This window comes from Rhea americana, unplaced genomic scaffold, assembly GCF_003343005.1.
Source record: "Rhea americana isolate MKP2758 unplaced genomic scaffold, rheAme1 scaffold_112, whole genome shotgun sequence".
NCBI lineage: Eukaryota > Metazoa > Chordata > Aves > Rheiformes > Rheidae > Rhea > Rhea americana.
The window spans coordinates 1,210,417-1,222,704 of record NW_028185173.1 but is presented as its reverse complement, the minus strand read 5'-3'; the positions used below and the strand labels follow the sequence as shown (position 1 = coordinate 1,222,704).

The 12,288-nt window shown below is 35.5% G+C and overlaps 1 protein-coding gene across 1 annotated transcript in view; it reads right to left on the bottom strand.

Annotated features, from left to right (window-relative positions):
• CRPPA (CDP-L-ribitol pyrophosphorylase A) overlaps positions 1 to 12,288 on the bottom strand; it is a 112,419-nt gene that overhangs the window by 30,978 nt on the left and 69,153 nt on the right. The window lies entirely within an intron of this gene.

The following is a 12,288-nucleotide window of genomic DNA, read 5'->3' as shown; positions in this document are numbered from 1 at the left end:
TCTGAACTGCAAATTTAAATTTAAATGCTTTAGATCTTCTAGAAAGAAGATTAAAAACATGACTAGTTTTTCATCTATATTTATGAAGTATTTATTGATAGAGTTTCCAAATTCTGTCAGTAGGAGTAAAATAGCCTTCTCACATTCTGAGATTACAGAGATACTGAAATGCCTTTCCTATTCTTTGTAGAAGAGTTTGGGCAGTGATCTACATTTAATTGAGACAACTCCTCTAGATTTATGATTAATTTTACATTAGATCACTTCTGAGAAAATTTAGAGGAAAAATAATGTTTATCATATCCATTTTCTATTTAACAAGCTATGTTAGAAAGTATTAAGACTCCAAAGACTTCATGCAAAAGTAGGAACTCCAGTAAATAAGGTTTCCCCATGAACCTTATTTTAGGTGTCTTTTATATAAATCAGTTTAATATCATATGAGTGTATTAAGAACCATATGATCACTCACTTTTTTGCCCCACATGACCCACTAGCAATACACTGAAAACAGATTGCTTATCTAGTGCTGCAGATAAATAGGACTGGTAAAATGACTCTGGGATCTTATGAACTACTACACCTATGCTGGGCCCATGAAAAGCTAAGTTCACTGCAGGTATCCTACTCTGAGCCTTCTGTCTACTTGCGACATCCACTCCTTCTTTGTTCTAACTCTCCTCCCCCAATTAAAATACTCCTTATTCTCACTTCTTGACACCAGATGTCCAGGCTGAGGTGGATTATGAGCACAAAAAAATCATTCTACCTCAACTATTATAGATGGGGCAATATCCGCAAGTGCTGAGCCACAGTGTGTTCCCCTAAAAAAATAAAAATAAAAATAAATAAAAATAAATAAAAATAAATAAAAATAAATAAAATAAATAAAATAAATAAAATAAATAAAATAAAATAAATAAAATAAATAAAATAAATAAAATAAATAAAATAAATAAAATAAATAAAATAAATAAAATAAATAAAAATAAAAAATTGTGTTGGGCTTTCTCAAAGGCTTTCTGGAAATGATAGCCATAAGGAGCAGCTGGAACCTAGGAACAAATACAGCATTAGCAATACAGATGAATGTCTNATAAATAAAAATAAATAAAAATAAATAAAAATAAATAAAAATAAATAAAAATAAATAAAAATAAATAAAAATAAATAAAAATAAATAAAAATAAAAAATTGGGTTGGGCTTTCTCAAAGGCTTTCTGGAAATGATAGCCATAAGGAGCAGCTGGAACCTAGGAACAAATACAGCATTAGCAATACAGATGAATGTCTAGAAACTACAGCCCTCAAACTTTCCTTATCATCAACAGATAGACTTACTTCRTTTTAAAATGTGCATGAAATCTTTTTTTCCTCATGTCTGCTTATTTGTCAAAACGGGTGACTCATTCTTCCTGACTTTCTAAAAAAAAATATCAGTCTAAAAAATAAAGTGGTCATGGGACATGTCAGCACAAATAGTTAAAATCTGGCAGAGTTGCAAGCAACTGGAAAATATATCCAGTAATAAGTAGCTGGCAACTTAATTATAGGCCATGTTACCAATTCTGCTTATAAGAAACTTAAATTGGGTGGTGAACCTTGACTCTCTTAATTTTATGGTAACTTTGCAAACAGCAAATGATTTCACACTTCACATTAAACCATATGTAAGAAGAGGTAGCTATGAGAAGACACTGTGACCAAGCAAGTTTCTACTGATTTTACAGGATGTAGTTTGCTTTCCTCATTAAAAAAAAATGGAAAAAGAAGAATGTAAATAAAATGTATTTACTTTATCTTCCAATCCTACACTCTGCTTAGCTCCTGGCTTATACTGGGGGAGAGACTCCACCTGCGTAGACCTTATTAAGGATCTTTGTTAGGGGATAGGAAAGGTGATGATAACTGACACATAAGAAAGTACACTTAATCAATAGAAAAAACAGGATTTTGCTCATTTTTCATAAAATAGCAAATACTTATAGCCCATCCTAATACTAAGTTAGTAAATAAACCACACAGCTCAAAGCAAACAGCATACTGTAAATCTACTCTCATCTGCTAAGAGAGCTATACAAATAAGAAAATTCCTTTCTTAATTGGAAAACTATCTTCACGTATAGCTTGAATACTTTTCCAAAAGTTTATTAATCTGTTGTGGTCAACTACAATTTTAACAAGTTTTTGCCTACTAAGTAGACAAAATATCTTCACAGATATTTTCAGAATTCATAGAATTCACAGAATTTCCCTGCCTAACTTTCAGACCTCCTAGGACAAAGTATAGGAATGGTCACACTGGTCCCACTAACATCCTGTAACTGCCCAAAGTAAGGAAAAGCATGCACATAGGCAAGCACTGTCATCAGTTAAAAAAAAAAAAATCTCAAGTTTCAGTTAAAGCACATGTTGAGAAAGAGAAGTGTAGAGATGGAATTCACAAGAGTTCTCTAACCAATAAGCCACAGAAACAAAGTAGTAACAAATGCCAAAAGATACAGTGGGACTTAAGCCCTCTCAAAACTTATTACATAATCAATTCCATTTTTCAACCAGTGCTTGAAGCCAAGTACCCTTGGCACCTTGCAGTCCTATAATCTTCCCTCAACTTTTTTAAAAAAATATTCTTTTTATTGGAAAGAATCCCTAGGTATCTTCACGAGATGTAAATTCAAATCTTTGCCTGCTTTAGAACAGAGAATTGAGTTCACATCTTCTAATGTGGCAACTAATTACCTAAATTCTTTGTACAGATAGGAAGCAGTTTCACTAAATATGTGAAAATGTCCATTCAACTTTGTGTTGCTATTACACATTTTTTTTTTTTAATATCTCTGCCATTGTTGGTAGAGATTGTCAAAGACAAGTAATTAAGTAGAACCAAAGCAATTACATAACACTGTATATACAATTGCTTACAGACAGAACATGCTTTTAGATCACAGACCTAATGGAATATATTTTCAGTCGGACTACACTTAAGCAAAATAATACTTTTAGGAAAACTGATGACATTTCAGAAAAAGGTAGAAAATATTTGGAAAAATACTTTCTCTTGTTCATGTCAAATAAATTCATTCCTGAGGTGATCTAACTGAAAGTTACTAGTAGTTAGGTCTTTATTTCTTTGCTCTTGAAGCAGTTTGTAAGCCAACATCCTCGGTAAGAAGTGCCCAGCAGTGTAGTTGAGGAAACTCATAAATGGGGTCCTGCACACCTCTTTTTTATTTATCCACTTAGCAGATGACATAGATACTCACTCACACCTACGGACCATTTCTGTGACTTAGAAAAGCAGTGGTTCTTTTGACCTAAGATAGTTTTTCCTAATCTTATCCAAACAGAAATATTCTATGTTTAATTCAGAAAGCTTTTGATCAGTTTTACATACTTCTTGTATTTACCTTGGTTACCAAATGAAGCTCAATCCTACAGACGACATACATTTGGACTAAATGCARTGTGTAGCTTCTGTTCGGAACAGGGAAGGTTATACACTTGCTTACAGTGCAAGTAAAAAACGTTTGTAGAAATAATAATCATGCTGCTACCAATGATAAAAATCAAAGTAACAAAAGGAATACATCCTTCATAGGAGTATAGCCCATCATAGTCTGGCAAGCACCACACTAACGCAGCTATACTGCTTTCAGGAAACAGTTGTTACTTGCAGCTCTTAATACAATCACAGCACGTGTGCACCCCCATAGTTTGCAGAATACTGATATAATCATTCTGGAAGATTCTTTGCACGTGTTCCAGTATCCAAATCAAATGTGGGATACTAACAGAACATCTCAAATTTGTCTACAACGATAAAGCTGTTTCAGGTCTGCCCTGTCATTTGTTCATCACTTTGCTCAAAAACCATCCCAGCTGCAGAATGCATCTGGATTTGAAGCAAGAGAGAACATCCTTTCCAAAAAGCAACATGAAGAAAGCTCCTGACTTCCAAAATAAGAGGTAATTGAAGCATTCTTGTGGTTTGGACAGGAAATTGTAGAGAAGAAAAAAAAAGGGTCACTTTTTGATAATAAGTATATGTCTGTGTGTTTGAAAAGATATTGCTCATGTCCCACTTAACCAGGAATATGTAGGCAATGATCAGGCACYAAGCCAGGATGCCTCCAAGCAGTTTCTCTTAACTCTGTACTMTTAATTAGGGCAAAAATATATACTTTATGTATTCATATATAAGGGGAGAAAGGCCTAATTCATAATATAGAGAAGAGGAAAAACATCGAGTTAATTACACAATAATTTTTTTTTGCCAAAAAATGAAAAGCTTAAATGGGTATACAAAACAAACATGCACTTCAGATGTGCTGCATCAAATCACCTATGCAAGATGGATTAGAGTACTCTAACCAACACAGAAGGCAAAGACAACAACGTGCATTTAAAGGAATAATCTTACATGTAGAGTGGAACAGGCTGGAGGAGCTGTATCATTTTTTCCTCTCGGTAATTTCTAAGATTCTGTGTATGAAGAATGTTATTAGCCACTCATTTGGTTCACCACTGTATCAACTCCAGCTCTTTTAGAAATAGATCCGTTTCAGACTTTTAGAACAACATTAATAAGGAGCTGTAGACGCYGGCAATCATGTTGCCTCCACTATACATACAAGCCATGTTTACAACAAAAATATCAACACTGCTGACAAAACTGCTAATTTCCTAAAGCACGCATGTCATTGTTATTTTTGTGTCTGACATATACCCTGACTGAAAAGCTCTATTAAAACAATTAGGAAATTTCAGCAACTACTTTCCCACATCACCAAATTTCATCCCTCCTCTCCTTCTTAGGACGAACTATTTGAGCAAAGAGATTATATTGTTTAGGAAAATGGTTTTACGCAAGTGRCAGAGAGCTATGTTTTTCCAATATACATCTGTGAAAGTGGGATGGCAAGGTATCTGATAATAAAAACATTGACCAGCCACAGAGTGATAGAATTAAGGAAAATAAGGAAATATATCTGTATTCACTAGGCCACTTGTTCAATAATCTCTAGAAAAAAAATACAACTAATGTTTGTTGAATGATTTCTAGGTAGTGAAATGCACTTTTCCTTTATCAGGGAAAAAACAGAGACAAACAACAAATCACTTAAGCTTTTACAAGAACCTGATGAAAGCTTAAGAGGCTGCATCTACAGACAACTATTATCATTATGTTTTTCAAAAGATATATCTTTTGCAAAAATCATGCAAAATTTGCAAAAATATTGTATCGTTAGCATTCTCTACCTGTGATATACTAGKAAGAGTTACTGTTGAGTTAATCAACAAAAATCTGATGTCAACTGGATTTAATAAGTGGATAATTAGCTGCTATTTACTAACACAGATAGATACTAAATCTTGTTTTTAGAGTCAGTTTAAGTTGAAACTTTAATATACAAATTGTTTTTACTGGAGCTTTAGAAGCTCCCAAAGCTTCTAAAAAAGTACCTCAAAATGTTTTGGAGCTTTATAAAAAAAAGTGGAGCACTTACCTCCATAGCAGATTTAGAAATAGGAAATAAGAAAGAAATTTTAAATCATTCTATATTAAAAAAAATCCAGTGATTTTAATCTAGAAAAATCCTAGTAAAATTATTTTCTTAGGAAGAATGCAGAGGGCACAGGAGTACCAGGGCCATTTTCAATAGTATTTTAATTAAGGATTTGGTGTGGCCTTATACAGCCTTATAACTATCTAAGAGCTCCACAAAGAGCTTTCTGGACCTTGGACTGTCACAGGACAACATTTTTGGGAGGAATAACCTCAGGCACCAGTACAGGCTGGGGGCTGATCTGCTGGAAAGCAGCTCTGCAGAGAAGGATCTGCAAGTCCTGATGGACAACAAAATGGACAACGGCAATGTGCCTTCGTGGTCAGGAAGGCCAATGGTATCCTGTATTAGAAAGAGAGCTGACAGCAGGTCAAGGGAGGTGATCCTGCCCCTCTACTGCCTCAGTGAGGCCTCATCTCGAGTACTGCATCCAGTTCTGGACTCCCCAGTACAAGACAGACATGGAGCTATTGGAGAGAGTCCAGTATAGGGCTACAAAGATGATCAGAGGGCTGGAGCAYCTGCCCTATGAGGAACGGCTGTGAGAGCTGGGCCTCTTCAGCCTGGGGAAGAGAAGACTGAGGGGGGATCTTATCAATGTGCACAAGTACCTGAAGGGAGGGTGTCAAGGGGACAGGGACAAACTTTTCAGTTGTCCCGTGTGACAGGACAAGAGGCAATGGGCAGAAACTGAAGCACAGGAAGTTCTGCCCGAACATGAGGAGGAATCTCTTCACTGTGAGAGTGACAGAGCACTGGACCAGGTTGCCCAGAGAGGTGGTGGAGTCTTTTTCTCTGGAGATCTTCAAGACCAGCCTGGATGCAACCCTGTCTAACACGTTCTAGGTGACCCTGCTTGAGCAGGGGGTTGGCCTAGATGATMTCCAGAGGTCCCTTCCAACCTCAACCATTCTGTATGATTGTGTGATACTCTTGRGATACATTATATCATGGCATACCAGGTTAAACCGCCTTTAAAATGCTCAAATTGGACATATATTAGGTACTGACAAAGTTCACCCTCAGATTCGACACATAACTAGTATCAAGTAGCATTTGCTGTTTATAAATAGGTTTTCACTTGTAAAAATCTCTGCAGCAATTTAGCAGTTAAACAGCTTCTGTTCCACAAATGTTACAGTTTTAAAGCAATTGAATGTTTATCCTTAGTTTAAAACTAAGTAGGTATCAGCTATACTCACTGCAACCTCCTGAGCCTATCCAGTAGTTACAATGCGATTATTTTCACTAGAACTTCAGTTAGGCATGCTAAAAGTAAAGGGCTAGTATATCTATGTAATTATAACTAATCTATACCTTCTTTAACATACGTGGTGGATGGAATGGTTTCTATTAGACTATAAAGTGCTTTCACTCATTTTTTGGAGCAGCAAAAAAAAAACCCACTCAGCCTCTGAAAAATGACCTTTTTGAATAATGTAAATAATGAAATCATATTTGTATATTTGTATATTCTTAGTATTCACATTCTAAATAAAGTCAGCTGCACTAACAACTTCTATACGTTATTTGCTAGTGCAATTTCAGGTTCAAAGAAGTCAAGACACAGTTAGCATTATACTACCCAAGCATGCTTTAGGCAAGTTTGTCTGTAACAGCACAACAGTGAAAACCATTTTAATGATAAAACAGGAATTCTTACTTTTTGAACAGATAATTCATGATGAATTCTTATCATAAATCTAGCTCCACAAAAATATGTCAGAAAAACTTTTTCTTCTAGTGTCAAGTATAATTAATTTATTTTTCAGGAAAGGTTGTTAAAATCCATTTCCTTGTAGCAATTGTAACAACAAAATGAAAATGGAAAAATCACTCCTTTTTAAATTTCACAGAACATAGTATCATGAGTGTACAGTGCTTCTCAGTCTGAATTTTTATTATCAAGTCAAACTCAGCATCACTCTGACAGTGACTGGTGTTCTTTGAGCATAAGCAAGCTCCTTGCTATTCATCTTACTGTGGGCCCCTCGTGTGTCCTGGCAAAGATGACAGAACCTGGTAACAGCAAGAAGTTGTCTGTCTTCAGTTTCTTACAGTTGTACTTTTATAACTTTAATCATTCTTAGTGATAATAAAAGTAATTTTCAGAAATAGTAAATGTATTTCCAGCATGTTTGTTTGGTTTGGATTTTCTTACTTATTTCAGTCAACAGACTACAAAAACAGACTATTTTAGAATACCTGCCCAAAACAGGAAAATTCACTTTTCATATTTTTGGCATAAAGGATCATTTTTAGTATTTCACATCAACAAATTTATCCAGTCTTGTGAAGGTGTTGCAGCAATAGAGCAGACAAAACAAGGAACTTCTGACTGCACTTCTCAAGCACTAACTCTTTTTTATATATATTTTTAATTCTAATTGACTTGTTTCATTTACAGATATTCAACAAAAGCCTTGTGCTGCTCAGCATTTTTGTAAGTAGGTGAAAAATCTCTCTTCAACTATTAAAATAGTAAATATTAATCAGCAGCATCTTCTTGAAAGTTAGCCACRGCTATATACAACAATGCTTTGAAATGGGCTAAGATTTTTATATTATTCATCTTCCTGAATATACTCAGATGTAATTTGGGAAACGGTACTTTCAGGCCTGAGGCCTCTCAGCTTTTTACTATTTTGACTTGCCACAATAAGGCAGTTTCACAATTCCTTCCACAGAAGAGATGTAGGTATATACAAAACTCAATGATTCTCTATCCAGAAGCCAGGATTCCTGATCTTCAGTCAGGTATTTTAATAAACAAGCCCATGAACAAACTAGCCAAACCCCAGCCTCCCAAAGTTAAAGTATCAGATTTGAGCCTTGGGCTTATTTAGGTCTCCCACAGTTACTAACCTAAAACCGTGTTCTGTTTAGYGCTTCATTTATTTCACCTTCTCCTGTGGGACCACATATCTGAGCACAAATTTACCAGACTGTGTGCAGCATTAACAGTCTGTCTTTTCTACATTTGTGTTCTTGAAAACGTGCACGTGACAAAGTATCTGCTGGTACATGAAGCTTCTCTAAAAGTATTTGCAAGATAGCATAACAAAATTAGCAGTTTGAGAGGGAAAAAAATGTAACAAAAATGTTTCCTAAACAGCACCCTATTTCCTAATGGAATTCTAATGCTATCAAAAAAACCTTCCAGATGGATGATATASACTTACCATATAGGGAATGCTTAAATAGTTTTCAGCATAAAACATTTTATCCAGAACAAATACAGTACGCACAACTTACATAACTTTAAAATAGTTTGAATTCAAACKTTACACTGGGAACTGTTTCCACTGGAATTTTCAAATACTTAGATGCTTYATATCAACTATTGGTAGAGGCAGGCTGGTTTGAACTGGCTCTAAAAAAATCAAAATTAGCAAGGTTTATTTACAGTTGTATGCATTTATTTGAATTCCAATTCTTCACTGTCTTTGAAGGAATATGATTATTTTAGGTCATAATCATTTTAGCATGTCAGTCATTCTTGAGGAAGCAAAATTAACGGTTAAATTCCTAAGTCTAATGCAGGCCTCCAAATCATTTTATGGACAGTTTTTAATATCCAAGAACAGAAAATAAATGYAAACTCCAAACATTGTTACATTTGTTTCAGTCTGTCTTCTGCCCAAACACTACCAAGGGCACTCYAAAGAGGAGACTCCTCATCTAAAGCCATTATTTCATTATTAAAATATTTTTTTAAAAAAAAATCAGGATGTTTCTTCTCTACTCTTGGTTACTACGTCATATTTTGCCCAGTTATCTCATGTCTTCCATTATAAAGTCTTAAATCTCAAAAAGTTGTATCACTAAGGAACATATGCACCCTCTGGTAGAACAGCAGACRAGAAGGAAAAAACTTTTGACCAAAATTTCCTATCAAAAGGATGAGAAACAGCTGCATATGTCCAGACGTTAGCACAAGAAATAGTTTCACCCCTGCCGTGACAGGCAAATTGCTTCTTTTAAGGACCAGTCTTACAGAGGGAACTGATATTCCCTCCCCACCTTCTCCAACAGCAGAATCAGAAAAGGAAGGTTGCTCACAACTTGAGAGGCAAACACACATGCTATCCCTTTTGACAACAGGAACAATTTTAGTTCATAAACTCCACAAGCTTATAAAGATAATTACGCCATAATTCCATGGATTTTAAACATTGCAAGTGTAAAGCACACAGAGCACAAAAATCAAAAAGATGAACTACAGAATTAATAACTGACYTAGTTACAGGAAAGCTCTGAAGCCATTTTACCTCATTTTGGATAATGAAGGACAGGGAGAAGCTTTTTAAGACTGCACAGCTAYGAGAGTGAGCAGGCATGAAAGTTTTAGTGCAGTCAGGCTTCCAAAAAATACTTCATTTTACTGCTTTCTTTTAAGTGGAGATCATACATTCTTTCTCTCATTCTCCCAGACATTTTGCTACAAATTTTACCTATATAATCCAACACTTGGACCGATAAGTACTGAACACTGGAATTAGCTACACGAGTAAGAGATGGTTGAACACGTACGAGCACAGGAATGGAAAAACCGAGTCAGTGAGAAATCTGAAGGCACAGGCTCTGCCAAAAATGAATGCTCACACTGTTGCCAGTACCACACAGGTTGAATCAAAGTCAAATGTAAACAATTTCATTTTAAAAAAGATTCTGCTCGCTGGAAACAGAGATCAAAACACAGGCACAGTTATAAATCAAGCGTATTTATTTAGCACATTGTGAAGCAATGGGCCTCTGTCTATCAATAGAAAGTACGACTTTTCTGAGCTGGTGGGAAATTACACTGCAAGGCCTGGAATATCGTAAATACTGTTTAAAAGCATGAATATAAATTGGCTAAAGCAAATATCAGCTCAAAGGAATGTTTTAAAGTCAAATATAATCAGTCCAGACTGCAAAYGCTGGAAATTCTATAATGATGGTGACATTTTCCACCTTTTCTAATCCAAGCATATGATAGAACAATAACCTCCAGAATTTGTATGAAAAACATTTCCACGGATATTTTCCTATGAACTATAYGGCTTTTTCTCAATGACAGGATTTTTAATGAAATATAACAATATATCATTCTAGTACTGTTAATACCGTTCATGCATTTCCACATCTTACGAGAATTTTCACAGTAGAGTTTAATCCAACTTCAAACACTGTGCATCTCAGACTATCTTGAGATGGGAACATATCTTCACATCCAGGTGTTCAAAAGCGTATTTAGATGAAAGTCAGCAGAAATGTTTAGAGACTTCAGATTAGTGAGATTAAGTTGCCACAAGATTTGATCTTGTTATCTGTAAGTGTTAAAAAAGTAAAGAGCTCACAGCAACCACAAGCCAATAGCAGAATGCACTCAGAAATTACTTTGGCCTTATTCTTGGTAAAGAGAAACAACATTTATGTACTGAGGGTAAGTGAATTTGTTTGCTTATCTCCTGCTTGGTGGTTGGTTTAGATATTGCTTGTAGCAAGGTCTGTCAGCTGCTTAGTGTGAGCACGGATAAACAAAGCTGAAGGAGCAAGAGTATATTTGCATCTTTGAACACAGTAATTTCAGAGATAGCATGAGGCAAATGGCTAAATGGGGTAACAAGGCTGACATGGGCACAAAAACATTCTAAGAGCTTCTCATAAATGGCAAGGAAGCTCGCGTAAGAATTTTCCTTCACGTTTTCTCTCATCTACAGAAAGAGCTATGGAGGAGAAAAGTTGGCAACGAATAGGCAGCAAYGAAAACAACACAAATAGAAAAAAGACAGACATACAGAAAGATGGTCATTAAACATTTTCTGCTAGAAATCTCAGAGGGGAAGATTCAGCTAGCACCTGAGGCCATGGTTAAAGAGAGGAGGAAAAAAAAAATAGAAAATTTGCAAATATCTGCTGACAAGATAGGGTGACAGCCAAATAGGAGTAGGATGATCCACACAAGCACAGGATAATACAGCCAGAGCAGAAAGAAAAGATAATGGGAGAGAAATAGAACTGAAGGATAGGTTACCATTCCAGTAAATAGAAGAGAAATAGGTCAAAATATAAGAAAGTTTGCATCAAATGCAGGAGCATAATTCAGCTATCTACAAGCTGCCTAAAAGGCAGCTAGACCCTAGGAGGAGAGAGAAGGAAACTCTGAAAGAACCAGGATCCAGAGTCCAAGAAGGAAGAGGACAGTATCCTTAAACTGAGGGAGAAAACAGAACAATCTGTGGACAAGAGGAACAATTAAAAAAAAAAGAGAGAGAGAGAGCAAGGAATTCAATCCAACAAAAGAAGAGAGAATGTTTTGTATTATATTTTGTATTTAGAAAACAGATCTGTCATAGAATGGATCAAAGCTAAGGGGAGCAGCCTGGATTACATAAATTGGCTATAAAACGAGAAAGGGATAGAAGTGAAAACTACATAAGGGAAAGGTAAYCATGAAAGAAATGAGGCATCTTGTTAAACAGAAAGGACATGATCAGTTAAGAGAATTAAATCCTCACAGCCAAAACAGAACCTAAGGGTGACCATTTTGAAAGCACAAAGTCAATACATACTGCCTGTGGTAAAAAGGCTTGAGGAAGGGCAGAAAGAGGATGGTATTATTAAACACCAGTATAAGAGAGGTTATAAGAACAAGAAGGCATCCTTCAAAAAGCTGAAGACATGCTCAAATGAAGAAAACAGAGACTCAAACTTTGGCATATTAAATATAAAAACA